This window comes from Mesocricetus auratus, unplaced genomic scaffold (genome assembly GCF_017639785.1).
Source record: "Mesocricetus auratus isolate SY011 unplaced genomic scaffold, BCM_Maur_2.0 Super-Scaffold_100024, whole genome shotgun sequence".
In the NCBI taxonomy this organism is placed as follows: Eukaryota; Metazoa; Chordata; class Mammalia; order Rodentia; family Cricetidae; genus Mesocricetus; species Mesocricetus auratus.
This window is the reverse complement of record NW_024429205.1, coordinates 11,066,956-11,093,962: the sequence shown is the minus strand read 5'-3', so window position 1 is coordinate 11,093,962 and position 27,007 is coordinate 11,066,956. Positions and strand designations below refer to the sequence as shown.

The 27,007-nt window shown below is 46.3% G+C and overlaps 2 long non-coding RNA genes across 2 annotated transcripts in view; both read right to left on the bottom strand.

Annotated features, from left to right (window-relative positions):
- Window positions 1–10,770: 10,770 nt before the first annotated feature.
- On the bottom strand, window positions 10,771–15,006 carry LOC121133863. The gene is made up of 3 exons (XR_005870879.1): window positions 14,895–15,006; window positions 12,545–12,590; window positions 10,771–11,251 (listed from the first exon to the last, which is right to left on the bottom strand). It is a non-coding gene; the product is annotated as an uncharacterized LOC121133863 (long non-coding RNA).
- A 4,153-nt stretch (window positions 15,007–19,159) lies between these two features.
- The window catches only part of LOC110342621, a 45,326-nt gene continuing 37,478 nt past the window's right edge, over window positions 19,160–27,007 (bottom strand). The window contains exons 4-5 of the long non-coding RNA XR_002384746.2: window positions 21,363–21,706; window positions 19,160–21,098 (exon numbers count right to left, since the gene is read on the bottom strand). This is a non-coding gene — a long non-coding RNA (uncharacterized LOC110342621). The remainder of the gene's footprint in view (window positions 21,099–21,362; window positions 21,707–27,007) is intronic.

Genomic DNA, 27,007 nt, shown 5'->3' with positions numbered 1-27,007 from the left:
AGAATTCCTAATTGCTCACTTCCTTGCATCCTTATCAGTATTTTTTGTCATCTATTTCTTTTTGTCTGTTTGTTTTGAAATAGGATCTTCCTCTGCAGCTCAAACTATCCAGCTGGCCTGGAACTCACTCTGCAGCCCAGGGTGGTCTCAGGCTCATGACCCTCTTACCACAGCCTCTCTGTTGCTGGAATGGCAGGAGTGTTTTACCATACCCACAGCCAGACTCTGGCTTGTTTTCTTGGTGGTGGCCACTCTGGCTGGGGTGAGACAGGCTCTCAGTGTTGTACTTCCCTTATGCTTAAAGTTGTTGAACATTTTCTTCTTCTGACAATTTGTGTTTCTCAGTAACTGTCTGTTCAATTCACTTACTCATCTATTAACTGGATAATTTGGACTTAGTTTTGTGTTTGTTCGTTTTGGGGTTAGGTTTTTCAGTTCTTTATATATTTTGGACACTAATCCCTTGTCAGATATATGCTTGGTAAAGATTTTCTTCCATTCTGTAAACTCTGGCATACTTTGAGTTGATAGAATACCTTAAGCGTATCCTCATCTGGTTGTAAATGATCCACAAACACACTGTCTAATAGCTATATCAGCTTCCACTAGAGTCAGTCATGTCAGCAATAATATAAAATGGCAATAATATGGTTAAGCACCACCAGGCAGTAGTGGCACAAACCTTTTTTTTTTTTAAGATGTATTTGTTTACTATGTATACAGTGTTCTGCCTCCACACCAGAAAAAGGCACCATATCTCATTATAGATGGTTTCGAGCTACCATGTGGTGGCTGAAAATTGAACTCAGGACCTGTAGGAAGAGCAGTCAGTGCTCTTAGCCTCTGAGCCATTGCTCCAACCTGTAGTGGTGCAAACCTTTAATCCCAGGCCTTGGCAGGCAGAGCAGTGAGTTCAAGGCCAGCCTGGTCCACCTGAGTCTGGGTAACTTTTAGTAGAAATTTGTTGGCTAATGTCTCTAGGAGAAATCCAGCCTTGAGTCATCAGCATCTGGCAATGGCCTTCTTGCTTCACTGTACTGAAGAGAGTATAAATCTATGGAGTTAGAGAGAATACAAGGAGAAACCCCATATCCACAGTCACAAATCCACTCCTGTTGGCACGACTCCTCCAGTCTGTGGGATGATACTCTCATGACTAGACCCTACTAAAGATCCCACTCCCAACCCCACCCCAAGAACAGCTACAACTGCTGTGAGCCTTGCTGGGGAAAAGCTTTGAAATCACAGCACCTGTTGACCTGCTTAGTTAATTGGTTTTGGTTTGGTGTTTGCTTGCTTTGTGTTTTTTTGTTTGTTTGTTTGTTTTTTCAATGTAAAAGCAAAAAGTTATTTAATGAGCTAAAAGCATTAGCTCGGGCTCTTCATCCCGCCACCATGGCAGATGGCTGGAGAAAAGACACACCCCTTCCCCCCCACCCCCCCAGCTACTTTGAGGCAGGGATCTTAAAGGCTGAGTAAGGGGAGTGTCTAGGGGTATGAAACAGTCTCAGGATTGGTGTGCTTCCAGGTTTGGGTGACCCGCCCTGTGTTGATTGGTCAACTGGTTGTTATGGCTCATAGGCCCTCCCAGGGCAGTTGCTATGTTCTGTACGTCACTGTTGTGCACTGTCCATAAAGCACACCTAGAGCCGTAAAGCACAGCCCTGCCAGCTAACTTCTGATTGGTTCCTTGCCACGAGGAGATCTGACCTCCTAGTGACCAGGACAGGAGCTGCAAGGTCTTGCAAGCACATGTTAGCCTGTCATGGCTGCTAAAATGGGCGACTGATAACTACATTTCCCCTTTCTCAAAGTATCCATGATAGGACTCAATCCTGAGTCCTGCCTGTTAGGGGCTCAAAAGGGTGTTAGCAGGCTCTGCCATTAGCTGACAGACTTTTCTGAGGGAGTGACATTTGCCTCTGTTATCATATTGTACCCTATGTAAGGGAGTTTTCTTTTGACTTAGCATCTCAACCAAGGAAAGAGGGGTGATGTATTCTTTCCCATGCTACTTCCTGCTGACTTTTGGGATGCAGTTAGGGACCCAAGAAGGCTGAAATGCTAGTCAAAGTTTGCTTTGTTTTTTGAGACAATGTTTCTCTGTGTGACCCTAGTTGTCCTGGAGCTTGCTCTGTAGTCCAAGCTGGACTTGAACTCAGAGATCTGCCTGCCTCTACCTCCCAAGTGCTAGGATTAAAGGAATGTGCCATCACCACCTGGTCTTACCTTACCTTATTTTATTTGTGTTTATCTTACCTTTTCAAATACTAGACAGTAACACTTAGTATCTGGAGTTGATTGATAAGATCAAACCCCAGCCAGCTTTACTGACCTCCATTGGTCATGTGGTTAGAGCATCCTCCATTTTATTATTGAAAGGGTGGGTGTTAACGGCATCTCTCTTTGTTTGTTTGTTTATTTTGATGGTGTCTTTTGTAGGCTGGGTTGGCCTTGCCCCATAGTCAAGAGTAACCTCAAACTTCTGATCCTTCAGCCTCTGCCTTCTGAGTGCTAGTATTGCATGTATGTACTATCATGTCCATTTTTATGTGCTGCTGCTGATTGAACCCAAGGTTTCATGCATGTTAGACTAGCAATCTATCAACTGAGCCACATTCCAGACCTGTTTCTGTCAAGTAACTAGGCTGACCTTGAATCCACTACATAGCTGAAACTGGCCTTAAACTTCTGATCTTTCTGCCTCTACCTCCTATGTGCTGGGATTCCAGGCCTATGATCACATCTGGCTCTCTTTTTGTATTTTTGTATCATAAAGTATGTTACACCAAGAAGCAGCAACTCCAAGGGTAAAGGACAGAGGAGCCAATATAAAGGATTGCCTGCAATCAAAAATGATACAATTTTAGCATGAAAAAAAACCAACAACAGAAAAACAGAGGATTGAAATGTGAAATATATCTGTTCAGCAACTTATCTGTTCAAAATAATTTTATAAAACCTCATTGTTTAGCTTACAAGTTGTCTGGGATTCAAGGTCTTTCTGAAATTGATAAAGGAAGCATCTGGCATTTAAAAAGAGAGTTAAACACACAACATACTTATCATACATTTATTTCTTAGCCCATATCAAGTGGCCAGTAATGTTATGCTCGACTAGACAATGAGAACACTAAGAGCAGGAAGTGAATCATCTTTCTTTTTTAATTCCTTCCTTCTTTTGATTAATCATCTCCCATAGGCTTGATACCCTCCCTGAGCTTGGCTATTCGTAGGTGCTCAACAAGTACCTGTAAGTTCCCACTTCTGAACACATGAAGGTCCCCCATGGGTAGGATGAAGGATTTCCCACAGGCTACAGAGATGCTCTTGGAGGCAGCTCTGTGATACAGGCGACACTTCTTACCTCTCTCCCCTTCTATTCCTTAATAGGAGCACAGGAAAGACTCTGCTCTAAGAAATTCCATCATTAGAGCCAAAGAGTGTCTAGCCAACATCCCACAGACCTCCTCATTTTGCAGATCAAGGAACTGTGACTCCCAAAGGTTAAGTGACTTGCCCAAGATCACAAAGCCAGCCAGCTGGGCTCCCAGATGACAGCTTTTCTACTGTGCAGCTTTCTGTACGTTGTTGGAAAAGATATTCAGAGCTTAGCTTTGAGTTGGCAGAGATGGGTCTGCTAAGGCAGCCAGCTCAGCTCTGCTTCTGGAGAAGAGAAGAAAAACGGGACTGCTCTGGACTGTGTTTCTTCCTGGCTGATATTCCGCACAGCTTTGCCTATGATGTCATCAGTGAGACTCCCGTGGCTATGTCAAGGGGAGACCACAGCTGCTCTCAAATGCTCCTGGGAATTAAGGACACATGAAAGACTCTGTGGAGGACTAAAATCCTCAGAGATCCAAGGAACTAAAACTCCCTCACTACCTTGGTCATGGAAAGTAGCTCAGACTTCCGTACCAAGCAGAGAAGAGATGCAAATTAGATCCATAGGAAAGGGACCTAGAATGATAGGACATGAGTTCATTTAGAGGTCCAAGGATGGTCAAGCTGAGGTTGGAGTCAGAAAGCTTCTCCTAGTGCCACAGTTTCTGTGGTGTCCCTGGATGATGCTACCTCCACCCAGGCCTCGTTCACCTTCTCTGAGCTCCAGGCATCTCCTCCTGGGTGTCTGTGTGTCCCCTCAACATGTCTCATGACCTCCTGTCCCCTTTCTCTCACTCTCCCTTGCATCCCTAGGTCCTCTCTGTGCTCATACCTCCCTGCACATATCCCATAGGCTTGATACCCTCCCTGTGCTAAAATCTTGAAACCTCCCATGATATCTCAAAAAAAAAATCCTCCGCATCTCCCAAAGACCTTAACTTACTCTTCAGTGAGGGTCTTCACTCCCCACTCACTGCTGGCTCCCCTGCCTCCTGGCCTTTGCTTATGTGAACCACTGCTCTACTCGGGGGGCTGCTCGCACAGGGTAACTCCTCTCTGAATATGGCCTCCTTCCTCGGTCCCCACCATTTCTGTTTACTCCCGTCTCATCTTCATGGCATTCAGAGCACTGGAATTTATCTTCCCCGTTTGTGTCTGCTTCCACAATCCAGTGTCATCTCCATGGAGATGGGATTTCTCTGGCCTCGTTGAATGATACACCCTCTGTACTACAGACATCAACTGAGACAATAAAGATTTGTCCAAGGTTCAGCTGGATGGAATTGAGAGGACAACTCCACAGGTTAATTAAAGCTCCTCTGAGAGGCGTTCTCTGGCCAGCAGGCTGGAATCTGACACTCTATGGATACTTGGTTCTCACCTTGACTTGAATGCTAGGGTTGTGAGATGAGGTGGTTTCCTTTTACTGTCTTACTTTTTTTAAAACAGAATCATGATATGCACTCCAGGCTGGCTTTCAACCAGAGATCTTCCCGAGTCACCCGTCTGAATGCTGGGATTACGGACATGTGCTACCATGGAAAGCATAGGTTTTGTTTTTCGAAAGCCGATGCATGAGTTCATGTTTCTGGTTACAGGGTTTGAAAGGTAAGGCTAGACACGTAATATTAGTTGAATGTTGTATGCACAGTTCTGTAGTAGGGAACCTTGTGTACTATTCTATTAAATGATGTAAGCAGTACTGTGACACAGGCACTGATTATTTATTTACCAAACCTTTAGCTTTATTACTGTGTGCATGCATGTGCGTGTGTATACCCATGTAAAGAGACACGTGTGCACATGAGGGAACTAAAGGTTAACATCCTGTGTCTTCTTCAATTACTTTCCACCTTATGTTTTGTTATTTCTATTTGTTTTTTTTTAAAGATTTATTTATTTATTACATATACACCAGATTGAATTGTAGATGGTTGTGAGCCACCATGTGGTTGCTGGGAATTGAACTCAAGACCTCTGGAAGAATAGTCAGTGCTCTTAACCTCTGAGCCATCTCTCCAGCCCCCTGTTATTTCTATTTGTTTGGGTTTTTTTTGTGTTTGTTTTCAAAACATGATTTCCCTGTGTTACCCTAGATGTCCTGGTATTTGCTGTGTGCCCAGGCTGGCCTTGAACTCAGAGATCCACTTGCCTGTGCCTTCCAAGTGCTGTAATTAAAGGTGTTTGCCACTACCACTCCACCTAGTAGCATTTTGTTTTGTTTTGTTTTACAAGACAGGGTTTCTCTGTATTGTTTTGGAGGCTGTCAGTCCAGCCCAGCTTCGAACTCACAGAGATCCGCCTGCCTCTGCCTCCCGAGTGCTGGGATTAAAGGTGTGTACCTCTATCTCTCCATCCCACCTTATGCTTTGAATCAGGGTCTCTCGCTGACCCTGGAGTTCACTGATTGATTCATCTGCGCTGACTGACTAGGAAGCTTCAGGGATTCTCCTGTCTCTGCCTCCATGGCTCTGGGATTACAGACACATGCCATTTCTCCTGGGTTTTCCCTCATTATTCTCATTACTGTTATTTATTTATGCTGTGTTTATATACAAAAGTCATGATCAGAGGGCAACTGACAGAAGTTAGTGTTCCTCTTTTACCATGGGGGAACGGGGGATTGAACTCAGTTTTGCCAGGTTTGGCAGCAATCACTTTTACCTGCTGAGCCATCTCATTTGCCAGGCAGCTGGCTTTCTACCTGCTGGGGATCCACACCCAGGCCCTCATAGTGTACTTACTGACTAAGCCATCTCTACACGGCCCCTGAACCTTTAGTTTTTACCAGGCCCCCTTCTTAGCTCTTTATGCTATTAGCTCATGTAATTGTCATAGCAATGTCATCTAACAGGAATTATCACTCTCCTCCTTTCTGCACAGAGACCTGAGGTGCAGAGAGGCTGAATCCCATGCTTGGGATCACACAGCTGAGAACTGCCAGAATGCTATCTGTTTCCGGAGTCCAAGTATGTAAACTCTTGTTATCCTGCCTCTACTACTATCTCTGGTTGATAACGAAACTGCAGTTGAATGGCATACAATAATCCATTCAAAGACCCACAGACCATGCAGTCATGTCTCACTTGGAATCCTGTTCCCTATTCTTTTCATATTCTCAGCTAGACACTGATCTGAGAGCTAGGACCACATTTGCGGTATCTTCTTGATCCCCTAAGCCAGCTGAAGTGCAGCGAACACAGTAGCTGCTTAGTAAACAGCTGGAGAAGTGGAGATTGCAAGATTGCTCCAAACCCATGGAGTCAGATCAATTTCCAGTACATGCGGTATTTACAGTGGGGCTCACCACCTGCCAGAAGTTGTTCTTTAATAATAAGATTAGAATGATTCGCAATTAACACATCAAAGCATCAGCTGACGGTACCCAAATCACTGCTCATTAATGGAGGCGCCTTCTTTATACAGCAGTGAGAGCCTTGCGGTTGGGAGAGCACTTGTGTAAATTGGTAAACAATGGTAATAATGATTTTAATAATTGTATTAGTGCCTTGTCATCAAACCAAGGATATAGTGTCAGGGGAGGAGCAGCTGCCCCCCACCCCACCCCGCACCCATGCATGCTTGCACACTACACTCACACACACACACACACACACACACACACACACACACACACACACACACACAGTAGGAAAACTACCAGTATCGGATTCTGCTTCCTAAACCGGTGAATCTTTCTTCTCTCCGTCTGTGTTTAAGCTCCCTCTGAAATGCTGGCTGATTTAGTGACAGGACAGCTTCAGAACCCAAACATTGTTTTCATTCCCACAGCCATTGCTGTGGTGTTCAGGGGAAGGTTTGGGCTCTAAGGGAGTCTGCTCTCCTGTTCTCCATCTCTATGTGCCAGCCACTGGGTTTTTTCTTACAGCTGCATCCCAAAGGGAAGTCAGAGCAGGCAAATGGAGGCAGGAACTGAAGAAGAGGCCATGGGGAATGCTGTTTATCGGTTTGCTCCCCCTGGTTAATTCAACTTCATTTCTTACTCAACCCAGGACTAGCAGCCTATGCATGGCACCACCCACAGTGGGCTGGCCCCTCCCACATCAACCATTAATTGAGAAAACACCCTAACCGGGCGTTGGTGGTGCATGCCTTTAATCCCAGCACTCGGGAGGCAGAGGCAGGCGGATCTCTGTGAGTTCGAGGCCAGCCTGGTCTACAGAGCAAGTTCCAGGACAGCCTCCAAAACAATACAGAGAAACCCTGTCTCGAAAAACCAAAAAGAAAAAGAAAGAAAAAGAAAACACCCTAGAGGCTTGCCTATACGACCATGTGATAGAGACATTGTCCCATTGAGCTTCTCTCTTCTTAGAAGACCTGAGCTTGTGTCAACCCACACACCAGGTGTCTCCCACAGGTCACATGGAACTATCTGCTTTTGTTTGCTTGCTTTTCAGAGACAGTATCCCAGAGATCTTTCTTCTTCAGACTCCTAAATGCTGGGATTATGGGTATGGGCCATCAAGCCCAGCAGAGAATCTCTGTTTATAGAGACTCTAGAGAATCCTCTCTGGGTCTGAGGTTTCTTGACGTATGAGAGCAGAGTTGACTCCCCCGGAAGGCTCTTTGTGTAGATGAACTGAATGTATCAACTGCCACTCAGACACATGTTTCAAGCCTAAATCTTCTGGCTGTATGACGCCCTTGAGCTATTTAACTTTACTAGCCTTAGATTCTTCATCTATAAAATGGGGATAGAAACATTATATTCCTCAGGGTTTTGTGGCCATTATGTGAAGTAACATATTTGAAGAGCTTAAACCTAGTAAAAACCAGTAAACAGATGTTCAACAGCCTTAGTTATTACTGTCCTCATTGTCATTGTCGTCATCATTATCTTCATCATCATCATCATCATCACTCTCCCTCTGGCCCAGTGCATGTGTTTTCTGGTTTGATCAGCATATATGGAATATCTCAATCTTTGGCTGTCTGTGTGGAACCCATATCTTAGTCATTGTTCTAGAGTCTTCATGGTTGGTTGTTAATAGAGCCATTGATATTGTTTGAAACAGGGTCTCATGTCCCACAGATTGCACATGTAACTGGAATTGGGTAATTCCCTGCACAAGAAAGAAGTTTCAAGGTGCCCTTAAACTTCTGACCCTCCCGAATTGGCCTCCAGAGTGCTGGGATTACAGGCATGTGCCATCATACCCAGTTTTTATGGTAAGGAGGGGTAGAATCCAGCACTTTGTATGAGCCAGGCGAGCGTCCTACCAACTGAGTCTAATCCCTAACACTGCTTCTGAATAGAACATACTTTTTATAAAAGCTGTGGTTATTAGGAGATTTTAATATAGATTTTAAGCACAAGGATTAAGGGAAAAGGGCTTTCAAAAAGAAAGACATATAATGGGCGTGGGCTTATCAAAAAGAGTCACCGAGCTTTTTTGTTGATTGCCATATTAACGATGGTGGAACAGAATATCAAGCTGCTCACTCACATCTCATGGATTTTCAGTTCAACAAGCATTCCATGAGCTTTCCCAAGGTCTTCAGGATACACACTTGATGGGGGATGTTCTTCTGTATATACGTTTCTCCTATTGGTTGATGAATAAAACGCTGATTGACCAGTAGATGCAGGAAGATAGGCATGGCCAGGAGACAAGGAAAATGCGGGGGAGAAATGCAGAGAGAGTGGCAAGGAGATGCCATGTAGAGACCAGGAAGATAGGATATTTCTCTGGCAAAATAAGACCATGTAGAAATACACGGGTTACTAGTATGGTTAATAATTAAGAGAGAGCTAGCCACTAAGAAGCCCTAGCCATTGGTCAACAGTTTATAAATTAATATAAGTCTTGTGTGTTTATTTGAGGCTAATCCAGCTGCAGGACCAGGCTGGAAAAAAAAAACCTCCAGCAACACATACTCGCACTCAGGCACACATGCACACATGCACGCACGCTCTCTCTCTCTCTCTCTCTCTCTCTCTCTCTCTCTCTCTCTCTCTCTCTCTCTCTCTCTCTCTCCCCCTATGCTTAGGAAAACTCAAACACAGCATGACACCAACCTATAACCCAATTTAAAGGAAAAGTTCCACTAACTCCTGGAAAGAAGAAATCAATTCCATCCAAAGGGAGATTTGGATTTTCAAACTGAGCATGCTCCTTCTATAGTTGCCTACTGGCAAACATGAACTAGAGTCCTAAAAGACAGAGTTAAAAAGCATCCCTGTGGCCTTCATGTTCTTGATGTCATTTTACAGATGTGGAAACAGGGGTTCAAGGACAGAGGCGAGTTGTCACACAGCACCATGGTGGGTGACTTTGGGGTAATGAAGACCTCCTTTTCTGTCTGGTGAGAAGAAAGCAAAAGCATGGGACTCCCTATTGGGACAAATGTCCTCCAGGTCTGATACCAGAACCTGGATGGTTACTGTGCCTCTCTGACTTAGTCACCTAGTGCATAAGCATTTAGGATATCTGAGGGTTTAAGGATACAGCTCAGTGAAGAGTGTTTGCCTACCATGTGTAAGGCTCTGGGTTTGGTTCCTAGCACAGCAAAAAATAAAAACAAGAAAGCTAGTGAGACCATGAAACATGCCTTCAATTCCAAATGAGTTCATTTAAAATTAAAACTAAAATAATAATAATAAAAAGAAAGGTGGAGGGGAGGTATGGAGTTGACTCAGTCAGTAAAATGCTTGCCTTGTGAGCATGAGGCTCTGAGTTTGATCCCCAGGGTCCTTGTAGAAAAAGCCAGCTATGGTAACATGTACCTGTAATCCCAGAACTAGGGATAGGGAGACAAAGAGAGACGGACCCAGCCTACTTAGAAAGTTCCAGGCTAGGGAGAAACATGTCACAAAGGATGAACAGGCTCTGAAGAAGAGCTCTTGAGACCATCCTTTAGCCTCTACACACAGGCAAACATAGTGCACATGCATCACACACAGAGGACTGTGTCCACACATACATGCAAACATACAAAACATACATGAAATACATGGCACATAGAAATGATAAAAACAATACGTAAAATACAGCATGTGCTTTTCGAAGTATATATTCTTCCTTATTTTCATTGCAGCATAGCCAATGCTGGCCAAGCTGAGAGTGATGCAGGAAGTAGGTTCAAAGGGAGGACCACTCCAACAGCCTCTACTGAGGCCACACCCATACCACCTTGCTCTGCCAAGGCATCTTTGTTTGTCAGGGGCTTGGTGATTGTTTGTAATAAGTACGTCTTATCTCACAATTCACCTCCATGCTGTGGAGAATTGTAATAGCATCAGTGGAATAGCATCAGTAAATTCATGTGTGTGTGTGTGTGTGTGTGTGTGTGTGTGTGTGTGTGTGCATCTCTCTGTGTGTACATATGTGTATGCGTATGAAAAGTCAGAGGTCAGACACAACAGAAATTCTTATACATTCAAGACTTAAGAGTATCTATATCATTATTTTATTTCATTTATTTAAAGGTAGTAACTGTGGACCCCAGGACACACTTTGATCATCTGCATATTTAAAAATTAAACACAGCCGTGGGTCATTGACGATTTCAAATGCTGGCTCCAATGGAGGAGGCAACAACTAGGCCTGAGCGCTTTCAAAGCGCCATGGGGACAGAGGTGTCTGGAACCTGGAAGTCAGGTTTTCTCAGTCTGTCTCAATGGCAGAAGTCCCCAGGGAGGGTGTGCTGGAGCTCTGCGCTTACTTTGAAGTTTCTGGGAGGGAGGCCCACTGGGAAATTCCTGGAACGCCCTCCAACTGGCTCCATGTCAGACCCCCAAGACCAGGGAGGCATTCAAAGGGAGGTCCTGCAGGAACCATTTATATGGAGATCTCCTCACAGGCTGTTCCGGGCTTGGATGCAGTCCACAACTAACAGGTGATTTCTGTTCCAACCAGAAGATGCCTAACCAGTTCCGGCTTCTAACCAGGTGTAAGGGCCAAATACACCCACTTAAAGAGAAGAACAGAGGAGGAAAGAGACAGAGACAGACAGACAGACATATAGACAGACAGACAGAGCCGTTTCCCTCTAGTTTTGTACCACCATGCAGCCCTACATGCCCCTGAAAAACACCTTCCATCTTGGTTCATCCAGATGTTCAGATGTTTGAAGCTGTCAAATCCAGATTTCTTGTGTGTGTGTGTATATGTTACTTCACATATATGATGGTGTGTACATGTTTGTGTATGCATGCCTGTGGAGGTCAGAGGTCATTTTGAAGCAGAGCCCTTCACTGGCCCACTACTCAAACTGTTTGGCCAGCGAGTCCCAGGTACCTTCCTGTTCCCAGTGGCTCCCTTCAGTGTTAAGATCACAGGCCTGTGCTACCATGCCCAGCCTTTTTTCCCACACAGATTCTAGGGATCAAAATCAGCTCCTTGGTCCTGCATGGCAAGCACTTTGCCCAAAAAGCCATCTGCCCAGCCAGAAGGCTAGCTTTGGGAAATACATTCCCCTCTTCCTTTTCTGGCCCTTAGCTTCCAGATGTTGTCTTGTTTTCACTATGCTAAGAGTCAAATCAGGGCTCTTGCATGCTAGGCAAGCACTCAACTATTGATCAAAACTCCAAGGACTGAGATCTGGCTTACACTGAGAAGGTCACAACTGAGTCACGTCTTACAGCCTAAGCCCCTGTTACTCACTAAATAAAGAAGAAAACACAGCACCAAGGTTTCCAGGTGAACAAAGCCCCACGATAGCAGGTAAGAAAGCCAGAATCCACCTTGGTGGGCAGCAGGTCCGCCTCTACTTGATTTTGTAATAGCGAAAGTGTCAGCTTGCCATTCCACACAGTCAGCCCAGCCATCAAGAAGTACAAGCTGACCTAATGATTAACTAACCGGTAGCGGAGAGTTCCTAAGAGTTCCAATACTACCTCCCCTCATTAGAAGCCTTTGTGCTATCACCTGAGCTAAGCAGACCTTGGAAAGATTGCAGCCTGTCTAGGACTGCTACTCAGCCCTTGCAGTACTTATCCCGGCGTACTGTGGGATCCGGGGCCCATCACCCACAACCTGGGCAAGTGGCATCCTAGAGAGCCTCTGCTCCGGGACTCCAGTGCTTTACAGGGAGGTGACCCCTCGCTCCTTTCTCTTCATCGCTTGTGAGCTCTGACGTCAGCCTAAGCAACCCAAAACTCTGAAGGAGGGAGCAGGTGAACCCTCTTCTTACCCACCTGAGCCATAGCACTGCTTGTCTCTGTTCTCTTTGAACCCCAAGGCCTGTAGAAGATAGAAGAGTGTTTCTTAATCTGAAATGTGCACACAACACAGGGGCTTTTAGTTAAAAGTGATGATTGACTCCAGAAGGATGGCTCAGCCCTTAATGGCACTGGTTGCTCGTGCAGAGGACTTGGCTTCGATTCTCAGTACCCACAGAGTGACTCACAACTATCGGCAACTCCAGTTCCAGGAGGTTCCATGCTTTCCTCCGTGAGGACCAGACACACGTATAGTGCACACATGTACATGCAACAACCATACACATAAACAAATCGTTTTTATGTTTTTGTTATATATTGTGTCTCTCTGTCTCTCCCTGGGGGTGGCAGAGTGAAGTGTTTTTAATTAATCTAAATCAATGAAAACTCGGATTCAGATATTGGGGTAAAGACCCGGAAGATCAGAGAACCAGGAGCAGCCAGCCGCCAGTTGTTTCCCACCTGTCTCCTTGCAGTCAAAAGGCTGAGATGCTGTCTACACCCTACCTTATCATTTCAGGTCTCCACCACCTCCTGAGTGCTGGGATTAAGGGTGTGAGCCACAAGGGCTTGGATTAAAGGCATATACCACCACTGCCTAGTCTAGCTGAATCTGTGAGTTCAGCTTTAGTGCTGGACCATGTCTCAAAAAATGATGTGGAGAGTGATGGAGGAAGACACCCAATGTCAGCCTCTGCTCTTCATGTGCTTACACATGTACCATCCCGTTGTGTGATATTTTGTTTGTGTCCTGATAAATAAAGATTGTCAGAGGGCGGGACTAGCCATTGCCCATAGATAGAAGCTGGGCAGTGGTGACATACCAAGGAAGGAAGAAGGAAGGAAGGAAGCAAAAGAGGGAAGGAAGGAGAAAGAAACACGGAAGGAAGGAAAAGAAAGGAAGGAAGAAAGGACCGTCCCAGCTGTTGGGCATTTTTTAAATTAGTGATTGATGGGCCCAGCCCATTGTGGGTGGTGTCATCCCTGGCTGGTGGTCCTGGGTTCTGTAAGAAAGCAGGCTGAGAAAGCCATGTGGAGCAAATCAGTAAGCAGCACCCTCCATGGCTTCTGCATGGGCCACTGCCTCCAGGTTCCTATCCCTTGTGAGTTCCTGCCCTGGCCTCCTTCAGTGACGGACTACAAGTGGAAGCAAAGCCCAAGATACCCTTTCCTCCTCAGCTTGCTTTTGGCTATGGTCTTTCATCACAGCGATAGAAACCCTGACTAAGACAAGGTCCAACCTATCCATGGGTTTATTTCATGTTTTTTGTTCCATCCTTAACAACGATAAGTATCCATAGTAACTCCCCTACACACTGTTCAACAGATTATTTTACAGCAAGTATTTCATGTAACTTTGCAAGAATCCCAGGGTGCTGGTGTTATCTTCAAGCTAAGGAAACCAATGCACAGCAAGTTTAAGTCCCTGGCTCCAGGTCACAGCTACCACATACAAGGTTTTCCCAGTACCCCCTACATCATCCTGTTTTCAGCACACCTTCCCAGTACCCCCTACATCATCCTGTTTTCAGCACACCTTCCCAGTGCCTCCTACATCATCCTGTTTTCAGCACACCTTCCCAGTGCCTCCTACATCGTCCTGTTTTCAGCACACCTTCCCAGTACCGAGTCACCATCAGTTGGGAAACAGGATCAAACTGAAATCACCTATGATGTGGGGATTGTCTTCTCATGTTTATTATCCTCTCCAGTCTGGACCATCTACTCCACTCCCCAACCTTTGACACTGTTGCAACAGTCCTAAGTTAAAGTGGGAGAAGGTGAGCTCAGAGAAAGCTTCTCATCAACCTCAGGCCACCAAACAGACCACTTGACATGGAGATTCCATTTTTGGTCACTTTTTTCTAACAACTGTTTTTCCTCCCTGTCCCTTCCCTGTCCCCTTCCTTCCTTCTTGTCTGTCTGAGGTTGTTTGTTTGTTTTGACACAAGGTCTCATGTAACCCAGCTTAGTCACAAACTCATGATGCAGCTGAGGGTGACCTTGAACATCTGATCTTCCAGCCTCCACCTCCTGATTTCCTGACCTGTCCTTCTACCCTTGCTGAGACTTGGTCATGTTGCTTTGGAGCAAACTCCACGGAGGACCAAGAGGAATGAAGTTATCTTGGAAAAGTTACTAAATGGATGTGGATTTGTGCGAATGACAATATGAACATTTTTGAGACTAAGTCACAGTCACTGCATGAATAATTCACTGTTCCCTCCACTTGACTTTAGGCTGAAAGGATACAATACAGCACCTGAAAGGAGTTCTGCTCTGGTTTCTCCAGGGGAGGGAGAGATTGTGAAAGCTGCTTTCCTACCTGGGTAACCACCCTTCTCCTGTGATAGTTTCCCCTTGATGGATCCTATGGGAATGGCCTCTATCCATCTCCACGTGGAGATTCAGAATGAAAATACTGAGGAAGTTCCTCACGGTGTCTGTAACACAAAAAGTAAAGACCCAGGGACTGATATTGGGATTCAAACTTCAAGCTAAAGATCAGAAAAGCAAAACAGCTGGCCACTAGCTCTTACCTCTACCTCAGACCGAAAGGGATGTCCTGTCCTCAGCGTGGCTGGAGACTAATTCTCCCCACCAAACCTCAGACTGCAATCCTGTCTCCACCAATCCTCAAACTCCAATCCCAGACTGCTGCCCGTAATGTGCATCTTCCCCCCAACCTGGTCCCAGAGCTGCATCAGTCCCAAATGAACACATATTAATTATGAAGCCGTTGGCCGTTTGCTTGGTTTCTTTTCTGCTAGCTCTGACTTAATTATTAACCCATAACTGCTAATCTGAGTATTTCCATGTGGTCTTCTCTTACTGGAGAAAGGGTCAGGACCTCTTATTCCTCTGTGTCCTACATCATGGCTGACTGTGTCTCAGTTCCCCAGGATCCTCTTCAACTCCTAGTCCCACCTATCTTGCTTCCCTATTGGCCAACAGTGCTTTATTTATACCAATCAGACAAGCATATACACAGAAGGACTTCCCCCATCAGCAGCCTCTTCCTTTTATACCTCTCAAATCCTGGGATTAAAGGCATGTGATCCCAACTGCTGAGATCACCTTTGTGTGAGCTGTTTCTCTTTAGGACTGGATCAGTTTTGTGTAGCTCAGTGTGGCCTTGAACTCACAGAGATCTGCCTGTCTCCTGAGTCCTGGGATTACAGGTGTGTACCACCACTGCCTGACTCTATGGCTTGCTAGCATGGCTGCTGGGATTAAAGTTGCGTATCACCACTGCCTGACTCTGTGGCTTTGTGGCTTGCCTTGCTTTCTGTACCCTCAGGCGAGCTTTAATAAATCATAATATGTCATCACCACAGGTGTCTTACTGTTCTATTGCTGTGAAGAGACACCATAGCCAAGGCAACTCTTACAAAGGAAAGCATTTGATTGGGGTTGGCTTACAGTTTCAGAGGTTTAGACCGTTAGCATTACTGTAAGAGAGCATGGTGGCACACGGGCAGGATAGCGCTAGAGAAGGAGTTGAGAGCTTTACATCCCCACCCTCAGGCAGCAGGCAGAGAGAGGGGAGAGAAGGGGAGACAAGTGGGGTGAGTGAGAGGAGACAGGTAGGTCAAAGCCCAGCCCCAGTGACACATCTACTCCAGCAAGGTCACATCTCCTAATCCTTCCCTGACAGCTCATCAGTTGGGGACTAAGCATACACATATATGAGGACTAATCTTATTAAAATCACCATCCATGGGCTGTTGGTCCCAAGGGCATCTCTCTGTGACTGATTAAAAAGCAACAACAATAGCAACAGGAACCAATGCTTCCAGCTGGCTGGCAGAGACAGTTCTCTCCACTTTGGGAGAGAATCTTATGGGACCACAGCAGGGAACTCTACTGTGACCCATCTCCTAACATTGAATGGATGAAGGAAGAGAAGGATGAGGGATGAGAACCCTTATGTTCAGTGGGCCTGACAAGCCATACAAAGATGCGGAACGGTGAGGGAAAACAGACAGAAGCGAGCCACAGGAGGCCTCGGTGCAACCTAAAAGTGGCCCATAGCAAGGCTGTGAGGACAAGAGAAAGCTAGAGAGGTCTCAGAAACTGAACCACAAGAGTTTCCATGGCAACCTGGTAACCTCAAGCTTTATCTTCTGGGGGACAGCAGCCAGTCATTCAATGCTTTCAAAAAAAAAAAAAAAAAGGAATAAAGTAGAACTTGGTTTTTCCACTGGCCAAAAATGGATGGGAGAATTAAAGGTGGGAAGGGTTCTCCTGATTTCATGGGTTTGTGAACCAACTCATGAGGAGCCACCAGGGCTGTAGGCGGGAGAACCTGAGGTCTTGGTGTCTGCTTAGCTGGAAGAAGAGGAAGAGGGAGCCAGGGCTCCCTTGGGATTTCTCTCTCTGAGCCACCAGAGGAGAAGCGGGTTTCCGCGTGCAGTTGCGAATGGGCGAAATCTCCATCCTGTTGCTATTCTGTTTCCCTTTCATTTAGTTTGGACAAGGGAGGCCACACTCCTTCAATAAGGCCTTTCTTTCCCCTAGCCAAGTGGGTCATTCACTGAAGTTGGTGGCAGGGGAGCTGACGGAAGGGCTGAGGGCCAGGGATATTAGTAAACACGGAGCAAGGACTCAGACGGTGGTTAAACAGCGAGCTTGGCTGAACTAGGAGGAGCACCTGCCCTGCATCCCATGTTTCAGATGCCCAGAGCCCTGGCAGGCGCCTAGGCCTGGCCACTCACTCACTCACCCAGTGTCTCCAAACCCAGGGAGACAGAGGCACAAAGAGCAAAAGCAGTGTCCCAGGGGACAGGTTCCGGGCTCCGGGATGCAATGTGGAGACTATTCTTGCACCTCAGGCTTCAGCGTATCTTTTTATGACAATGGAGTTTCATCTGTTTTTCTGTTTCCAAAATGTCTACATACTTCAGACTCAGCAAGATCCTCAGGACAGCAACCAAAAGGAGACCAAAGCCCCACACATCTCAGGCTGCCTCCCAGAACAAGCATGCTCACCCCATAACTCCCGGTGGCCAACTCAGAGGTCAGACCGCAGTCCCCTTCCCAACACTTCCTAGCCTCACAAAGGGAAGGAGGAAAAAAAAATCCCTTCTCCTTCTCCTTTACTTCCTTTAAAACTTTTATTTTGGTTTTTATTTAACTCAAGGGTCTCTCGTTTCTCTCCCTTTTATCTCTCCTTTCCTCCATTTTTCTGTCTTATGCAGTACGGGGCTGGGGGTGAGGCTCAGTCCTGAAATCACAGTACTTTGGAGGCTGAGGCAAGAGACTTGCTGGATTCTTGGCCAATCTAGACTACATAGCAAGTTCCAGGCCAGCCTGAGCTACAGAGTTAAGACCCCGATTCAAAACAGCAACAAATCTCCTTGTCTGTCTGTCTGTCCGTCTGTCTGTGCTTATCCCTATCACTCTGTCTTGCTCTCAAGTGTGTGTGTGTCTCTTTCTTCAAATTTCAAAGAAAACCCATTGAATAACTGACTATTCAGGACCTGCAGAATGAGGCCTCTTTGGGCTGGGCTGTAGTCAAAGCCCTGTGCACTTCTCAAAGGGACTGCAGGCTGATCTACCCAGAGCAAGGCAGCGACTGTGGCAGCAATGCTCCCCGCACTGAGACTGGCCATCTGTATGCAAATCTCAGCGACCCAGCACACTTGCATCAGCCCGACTGGCCTGGCGGGCTGTGCCTCAGCAATTATCAGTGCACATCGGGCCTTTGTGCCCGTGGTCGGGCTTTGTGGGCGCCGAGGCTGCCCAGCACCTGCATCTCGGAGGTGGCAGATGGCAGGACTTGGCAGCAATATGGAAGCTTGCCTGAATGTGGCTGAGCCACAAATGGGCATCTTTTATTTCTTCCTGGGGGTGGGGAGCTCAAGAGAAAGAAGGATTAGTGCTAGATTACCACCCATTTATTGGCTTGGCAAATATTTATTGAGTGCCTACTATGTGTCCTGCCACCAGTGGCCTAAAAGGGAGCCCCTCAAAGGACACGGGTATGACTATTAAGAGAAAGAAAGAGACCCGAGAATGGACTATTGGCATTCAAAATCCCTACATAGGCAACTGATAACATACTTCCAACACAGTATAACACACAGGGCTCCTCCCCTTCTGTAGGCCCACAGAGCCGTCAGTCCCTTCCTGGTGGACCCATGCACCACAGGGATGTGCAAGCTGTTAGAAGACCACAGTACCACAGCTGGAGTGTCCCCACCCATGTGATGAAGTAGCACTGAAGGAATTGACATGATGGCTCACGCCTTTACTCCCAGCCCTAAGGCAGAGGCAGGTGGATCTCTGAGACCAGCCTGATCTACATAGCGAGTTCCAAGATAGTCAACGGTACTACCCGAGAGACCCTGCCTCAGAAAAGCCAACAAATAAATAATAGCAGCTTTGAAGGTCCATTAAGGGAAAGCTGTTGCCTCCAAGTTCATAGACTAGAATCCACCTCTGGCTGGACACAGGCCATTGTCTGTTTCCTAAAGACTTAAGCAAGTTGGCCCAACCAAAGGAGCACCCCTAGAAGGTGGTTATACCCGGAGCCATGTTAAAGAGATGGGAAGAATAATTAGACCTTTAATGAGATAACGTACCATCTTCTGTCTCAGGCCCCTCCATCTGCCATGGACTTCCCCTGGGTCAGCCTGACTCTGAGAAGCATAACTTCTCCCCTTTTTCTCCTGGGCTTTCCTTCTGGGTGCTGATCACACTCCAAGCATGCTCTCTGGTACTTTGATGTTTTCTTCTCTTTCTCTTCAGCTGCCTTCCCAGTGCACGGCTGCCTGTCCGACATCTAGCTGACCTCCATGCCAGCTAAAACTGCTTGGCTTTCATCTTTCTGTCTCCCTCCTGGCAGATGCTGCTGTTTACAGCTTGCCTGTTTGCGAGTTTTTCTTTTAAAATTGCCCTTGAGTTCCCACTTGAGTCTGTTCTTAAATTCTTTTATCAATGAGGCTGAGAACCCCAAGAGAGGACCCCCAGTTTCCCAGTATCATATAGATACATATATTCTTTATTTAAATTGTGTTAATCAGTTAGTGCGTGCGTGCGTGCGTGCGTGCGTGCGTGCGTGTGTGTGTGTGTGTGTGTGTGTGTGTGTGTGTGTGTGTACACCCATGCCAGATGAGCTTGTGGAGGTCAAGAGAGCAGCCTGTGGGAACTGTTCACCTCCTTCTACCGTGTGGGTCCCAGGTATTGAACTCAGAACATCAGGCTTGGCAGCAAGCACTTTTACCCACAGGGCCATCCCACTAGCCCAAGGGTGCAGTGAGCTGGCAGCGAAGATGATTTGCATTCCCTTTGGAGGCAGCTGTAGTCTTCTGGGAAGGCGGTGACCTTCCCATTCAACCCTTCTGGAAATACTTTTGCCGATTCACACAGAAGTGTGTTTCCACGGTGACCTATGCGGAAGCATCCTTCTGCAGAGTTCCGTGGGCTAACGCTGGCTGCATTTGTTACCTTCTTGTTGATGTGATGAAATCCCTATCGGAAGAGAGATTTATGGGAGGGAGGGAGGGATCATTTTGGCTCACAGTTTGAGGGTACTGTCTGCTGTGGCTGGAAAGGAATGGTATAAGGTCATGTTCCATCTGCTTTCAAAGAACCAAGAGATGAATGGAGGTGCCCAGCTCCCTGCCTTATTCCCTCTGGGACTCTAGTTCGTGGGATGTCTCCTTTTTGTTTGTTCATTGTAGAGGGTCCTGGGGATCAAATTCAGAGCTTTGTGCACACTAAGCCAGCACTGTACCTCTCAGCCATGATCCTAGTTCATAAACTATTGGGTTTATTTGCTTTACACAGCGCTTTCTGGATGGACTGAACACATTTCCTTCAAGGACAGGAGATCTCTGCTTCATACAGACAGCTATTGCAATGTCAAGGTATTTTTTTAAGGAGCCATTTTAACAGGACTTAAAGATTACATTTTTTATATTTTAGCTCAAAATGAGGAATGCACTTGCTGTCTGTCACTCCACACGTCTGAGCCCAGGTTTCTGTACAACTCTGCTCGCTACCCTGCCCCTGGGTCCTTGTTCCATCTCTCAACTTCTCCTTGCTGCGTCACACTGGCCTTGAACCCCCTCCTGCAGAAGCCAAGTGTTTTGATGCTGTGTCTGCAAAACTCCTGCTCTGAATTATGAAGTGTAGGAAAACGGAAGCAAACACGCTCAGGAGGGATGCTGCTAGGTCTTACTGCTCCATTTGTCTTGGTCCATTAGGGCTGCTGTGACAAATGACCACAGATGAAGTGATTCCAACAGCAACCATTTACTTCTCCCAGCTGCAGCTGCTGCAGGTCTGAGGTGAGGGGCGGGGAAGTGACATCTGGAAAAGCCCCATCCCTGGCCTGCAGGGATTCTTGCTGTGGTCTCCCATAGTGGACACCCGAGAAGAGGCATGCTTCTCCTCCTTTTATAAGAACACTAATAATGATAATAATAATATCTCATCTGGAGTGATCCACTCTCCTACTGGCCCGTTTCCAGAAGGTTCGCCACAATGTACAGGCACAGTGTGGTTCAACACTGAGTTCAGTCTGTGGTGTCATGGAGAAGAAAAACAAGGTTGAGGGGAAGACAAGTTAAGGGTCAAACCTTGCGTGGTTGTCAATACATGCAGAATGAAGCTAAATCTGGGAGCATCGAGATGGCTAAGTCTAACAGTAGGGTTAGGACCAGCAATTAAAGAGGAAGAAACCGCCCCTCACCCCCAACCCTCCCACCTTCCACAAGGTGACAGTTGCCCCTATCTCCTGATAACTCTCTGGTGCCATTTGGGGGCGTGTAGTCAAAATACTCACTGGGCGTGTGAGGGCTGTTGCCATCACAGCCGCACTGTAGATTCCTGGGGTCTCTGCCCGATTCTCATGGCCAGAAGTAGCTCCCTGCTCCCTGTGCAAGGAGCTGGACCATACTGCAGTCCTGTCTCCAGAGCTCTGGAAATAACCATCTGCATATTTCCAGAAGGAAGAGCAATGGCTCACCAAGATGGGAATCCAACCTAAAAGTTTATAGCAGTTCATTCTGTGCCGGTAGGTGCTTTTGTTTTTGTTTTGTTTTGTTTCTGTTGTGCTGTGTTTTGAGACAGAGTCTCACTATGTAGACCACGATGGTGCCCAACTTGCTGCAACCCTTCCTCAGCTTCCTAAAATGAAAGGATTACAGGCCCATTGAGTCATCAAAACACCACCGTGTTAGAGGCAAGTTTAACAGAGGTGAGTAATCTTAAGGTTAGGGTGGGAGTGGGTCTCCTAATTTAACTAAAATAAAAGTGAGAGGAGAGGTAAGAATTTAAAAAAATGTTTTAAATGAGAATAAAGTAAAATGAGTTGAAGACCAGTCCAGTAACTCGCACAGGATCTTGAATGCAGGATGGGACTTGCATTGAAATGCAATGAAAAACCATGTGATGTCCTGGGCTTCCTCAAGCCTATTTTAGATAGACTGGGGAGTAATGGCTTGAATTGGGAAATAAAGTTGGAATTGTTAAACCAGGGAGCTGAAGCCAGGGGAAGGGGCTCTTGAAGATAAGTAGATGCCTTTTCCTTAATAGAAGATGAGATAGACCTGAAAGGAGGAGAAATCTGTTTGCCTGGAATCATCTGTATCTCCCAATCCGATGGGGTAGCACTGCCTGGAAGAACTGCTCTAACTGAACAAGAGATGTACCTAGTGCAGTCTCTGGCATGTAGCAGGGTCATAACAGCTGTTTGATAAATGACTCGCCCTGTAGATGAATGAGACCATGGGAGAAGGGTTGGAGAGATTAATGACTGGCAGGTGGGATAGATTTGTGCATGCATGAAGAGAGGGAGGAAGGGAGAGGGGTCATTGCTGAGTGTATTCTTCAAGATCCAGTTCAAATGCTGTCTCCTCCAAGAGGAAGAGGCCTTTGAGGACTTCCTCTAAGCCATAACCCCCCAACACACACACACCAACTGACCTCTTTGACCATGCCCATCACTAATATAAAGTCCTCTCTTAGGCTGCTGTCTCCTGAATCACTTGGGGAAGATGCTCGAAGATTAGATGTAAGATGTAGATTATATGCTTGATGGGGACCTCACCTGCACATTGTGAGGCTGGGAGGGAGACAAGGTTTTTCATGGCGAGCATGGCATCAAGCATTTACCAACACCCCCCAACCCCCACTGGGAAAACTGGAGTGTGCCCTGGGAAGCCCCCAAGAGTCATAGTTGAGTTATCCCCCCTAGAAACTTGGCTGCCATCATTCCTGTAATGATCCAGGCCACAGTTCTTGCACCCTGGTTTTATTAGGCAGTTGGCCTTTTGGTTATGAGTCATTTATGATGTTTAGAACACGAGCCACTCAGGGACACCATGGTAAGGGTCATTTTGAACCCCTGCTTATATCTGCTTCCACTATTGGGCTGGCCATGTGTCTCCTTTCTTTTGACTAAGTCCACAGGGTAACGTGCTAACACAAACACTTCAGAGGGGAAAGCAGCGATTCCCAAAGAAGATGAGGAAAGAATGGACTGCATTGTTACAATGTGATTCCTAGCCAGATGCCATGGTTTGGGAAAATAGAAAGCAGTGTGTGTGTGTGTGTGTGTGTGTGAGAGAGAGAGAGAGAGAGAGAGAGAGAGAGAATGTGTGTGTGAGTGTGTGAGTATGTGTGCAAACGGGGAGAGAGTGTGTGAGTGTATGAGTGTGTGTGTGTGTGTGTGAGAGAGAGAGAGAGAGAATGTGTGTGTGAGTGTGTGAGTATGTGTGCAAACGTGGAGAGAGTGTGTGAGTGTATGAGTGTGTGTGTGTGTGTGTGTGTGTGGTGTATGAGAGAGAGAAAGACAGAGAATGTGTGTGTGAGTGTGTGAGTATGTGTGCAAACGGGGAGAGAGTGTGTGAGTGTATGAGTGTGTGTGTGTGTGTGGTGTATGAGAGAGAGAAAGACAGAGAATGTGTGTGTGAGTGTGTGAGTATGTGTGCAAACGGGGAGAGAGTGTGTGAGTGTATGAGTGTGTGTGTATGTGTGTGTGTGTGAGAGAGAGACAGAGACAGAGACAGAGACAGAGACAGACAGAGACAGAGAATGTATGCATGCTCAAATGTAGATAGGGAAAATTAACAGAACTGGTCATGGTTCTTGAGGCTTTAGACAAATCAGTCTTTCTCTCTGGGCTGCAAGTCAGATCGTTAAGAGGTCAGACAAGGCATCCCCTTCTTCTGTTGCTGAAGATGTAGGAGCAGGGTCCTATAGATGCATCCACCTTCTCTCATCATAGGCATTTGTATACACATTTAGTTCTCTGACCATCCAAACTTCTCAGGGTTTTTGGCACTACTAAGCCATACATTTTCCCAGAGTCCTCCACAAGAAAGTTTGCTTTTATCTACTCCAAATACATAGAAAGTAAATAAAACCAAGAAAGAGAAAAAGAGGGAAAACCCGCTGTGTAACATGTACTATATACCAGGTTTTAGACCCAGAAGTTTCACATCTGAATCCTCACACGATACCCCTGGGAGATCAAGAGGTCTAGTTTTTATTTGTTGTTGTTGTTGTTGTTGTAATAGAAAAGGTAATTGAAGATTTCCCTCCACCTTGAGTCTAGCCTAATTCCAAATCTGCATCCCCTCTAGGACATAATGCCGGAAATCAGGAGAGCTCTATAAGCAGAAGTCCCTCTGGGAGATCTGCTCTCCTAAGAGCCCAGCTCACAACGGGCTCAGTCCCCTACCTGTGGGCCAGTTCCCACAGAAGACAACTATTGTGAGTTGAATCTGAACTGTTCCCAACAGGCTCTTGTTTTAAATTCTTGTTCCAGCTTGTGGTCCTATTTTGAAAATCATCACACCTTCAGAAGGAGGGCTTAGCCTCAATAAAAGTTGCTAGGGGTTGATTTTTTTAAGGTTACACCCACCACTGAGTCTAGCCTGAGCTCAGTTTCCTATCTCCCACCAACTAAACAAGTTGCAAGCACATGTAGGCACACTGCCACCTGCGTTTTGAAATTTTTGATGGTTGAAAAATTTTGAAATGTACCTCTCCTGTCTGAAGTTGTCTCTGTGGAACATTCTGGTCACCATGACAAGAGAAGTAACTAGGGGTAATTTGTTTTTAATCAGTTCTATAAACACTTGATGAGAGATGAGAGAGAGCTTACCAGTAGAACACTTGCCTAGTATGTATGAAGCACAATATGAGGCCCTGAATTTGTTCCCTGGAATTTATGTATGGGGAGTCATAGACAGGCAAATCCCTGGAGTTCAATAGACAAGTACCCTATACTAATTGTCAAGCTACAGGCCAGAGGAAAGATCCCATCTCAAAACACAGAATGGGGGCTGGAGAAACCGCTCTTCTGTTAAGGACTCTTGCTACTCTTTCAGAAGACCAGAGAGTTTGGTTTCCAGAACCTAAACATGATGGCTCATAACAATCTATAACTCCAGTTCCAGGTGATCCAAACCTACCCAGCCATGTCCCATGTATGCCCGCATATACTCAAATAAAAATAAGTAAGCCTAAAAGGTCAAACAAACAACAACAAAAACAAGATTGGTGGCACCTGAGTAATGACACACACACACACCCAAGGTTGACATCTGGCTTCCATGAGTGTGTACATGCATTGCATGAGCTTTTTTTTTCTCCTCAAAAACAAAATAAATATGCATACGCAGAGAGGGAGGAAGGGAAGGAGGGAGGGAGGGAGGGAGGGAGGGGGAGGGAGGCAGAGAACGAGGGAGGGAGGGAACGAGGGAGGGAGGGAGGGTTTTTTTCAGAGAGCTCATCCCTGTCCTTGGAACTGAACAGACCCATTTGAAGCTGAGCCCCATGAACCAGCTTTGGAGACAGTGGTTCCTCAAACTTCACTCTGGAATCTGAACCCTCTTTTGTAGCAATCCCAGGTCACTGTTCTTGGCCCTGCTCTTGCCTGGCCTGCCTCGGACTTCCAGCTCCTGACAAAAATACTCAGTTGCCCTCCTTATACGCCTTCAGTAGCCAATCGCTCCTATGGCTGGACCTCTGGACCAGGTAATGGTAGACAGTTAGCATCCAAGACTACCTGACCCATTGTCCAGTGAGGCTCTCCCCGATGAAATCAGCTTATGGAGGACAGAAAGACTTCCTTAGCTCATTTCCACAGATGCCATGTCATCTCTCAGGGACAGCTTACCCTCACCGTTTCCTTCCTGCTCTGCTCCATCCTCCTCAGCCTTCAGAGACAAAGCTGGTCTCTTCCCTAGACAGCCCCTTGCATCCTGCACCCAGCGATTAGATGACTTCTTGGGCTGACCTGCTTCAGGTTAAATGAGCCTATTCATTGAACTTTTCCTCCTCTGAACTATATATGGCCCTCCTATCAGTTTCCTGGCTCCTTTTGGACTCCCAAGGTGAAGGATAGAATTCAGAAAACATTCCTGAGTGGAGGCCCTTACAAACCCCCTCCTGGGGAGCCAGGCATGCCATGGCCTCCAGAAAAGGAGCAGATACTCTTTTCACACTTTACCTTAGCTCCACCCTGCTCCGTGTGCTTTGAAGAAACCTTGCCATCACCATTAAGAGGCTATGAAACGTATTTGAAGATAATCTGTCCAATTCCAGGTAGGGAGCATGCTAACTACGATTCTATACAATCCCTACACTTACGACCCGGAAACTGTCACAAGTAAGGGGGGCTAGGCTGGTTCCTGTTTCTAATTAATCTATTAACTCCCCTCTTTCCTGACTCAATTGCTCTCCTCCACTTTCATGACACACACATATCAAGTACTCTTCCATTAATCCGTGGCACTCGGAGCCGTCATTGGAGGCTCTCTCTTCCAGGTGTAATTTGCTGTAATCACCACAGAAAATGAAAGCCATTTTCCAGAAGCCAGGGAGTAGGAGACACTCATTTGTATCCTTTTCAAGTCCTAGATGGCTGCCTGGTTCCCCAGAGGTCAAATAACAGCAGTGCTTGTCATTTTGCTTCCTTCACATGCCGGACTCTCTTGGCATCCTAGTGGCTGCCCTGGTAAAGAGAACATTTAATCCTAGCTCTCTTCCCAGGTTCCAGGACGATTGAAAATGCTCTTTTTTTTTTCCTTTTTTTTTCTTTTTTTGCCATGAGCTGATAAATAAGAAATGACACATAAGTATTAAGTGTAGCCAATCACCAAGACTGACAATGGCATGGTGACGCGACTGAACCTGGCCTGCAGACAGTTGTAGGCCTAGTATTCCAATCTCGTAAACTGTCTGCCACAATCTCCTATGTTGGAACACTTGGTCTCCAGCTAATTGTGCTTTTTTAATGGGGGAAGGGGGCTCTAAAACCTTTAGGAGATGGGATTTACTGAAGGACGTGAGTTGAGTGAAGGGAGGGCGGCCCTTTAAGTTTATAATCAAGCCTAGCTTCCAGCCCTCCTTCCCAGTCAGCCTCGATATGAACAAGCAGCCTCAGATGTCTGTTGCTGCTGCTGCCAGTCACTTCTG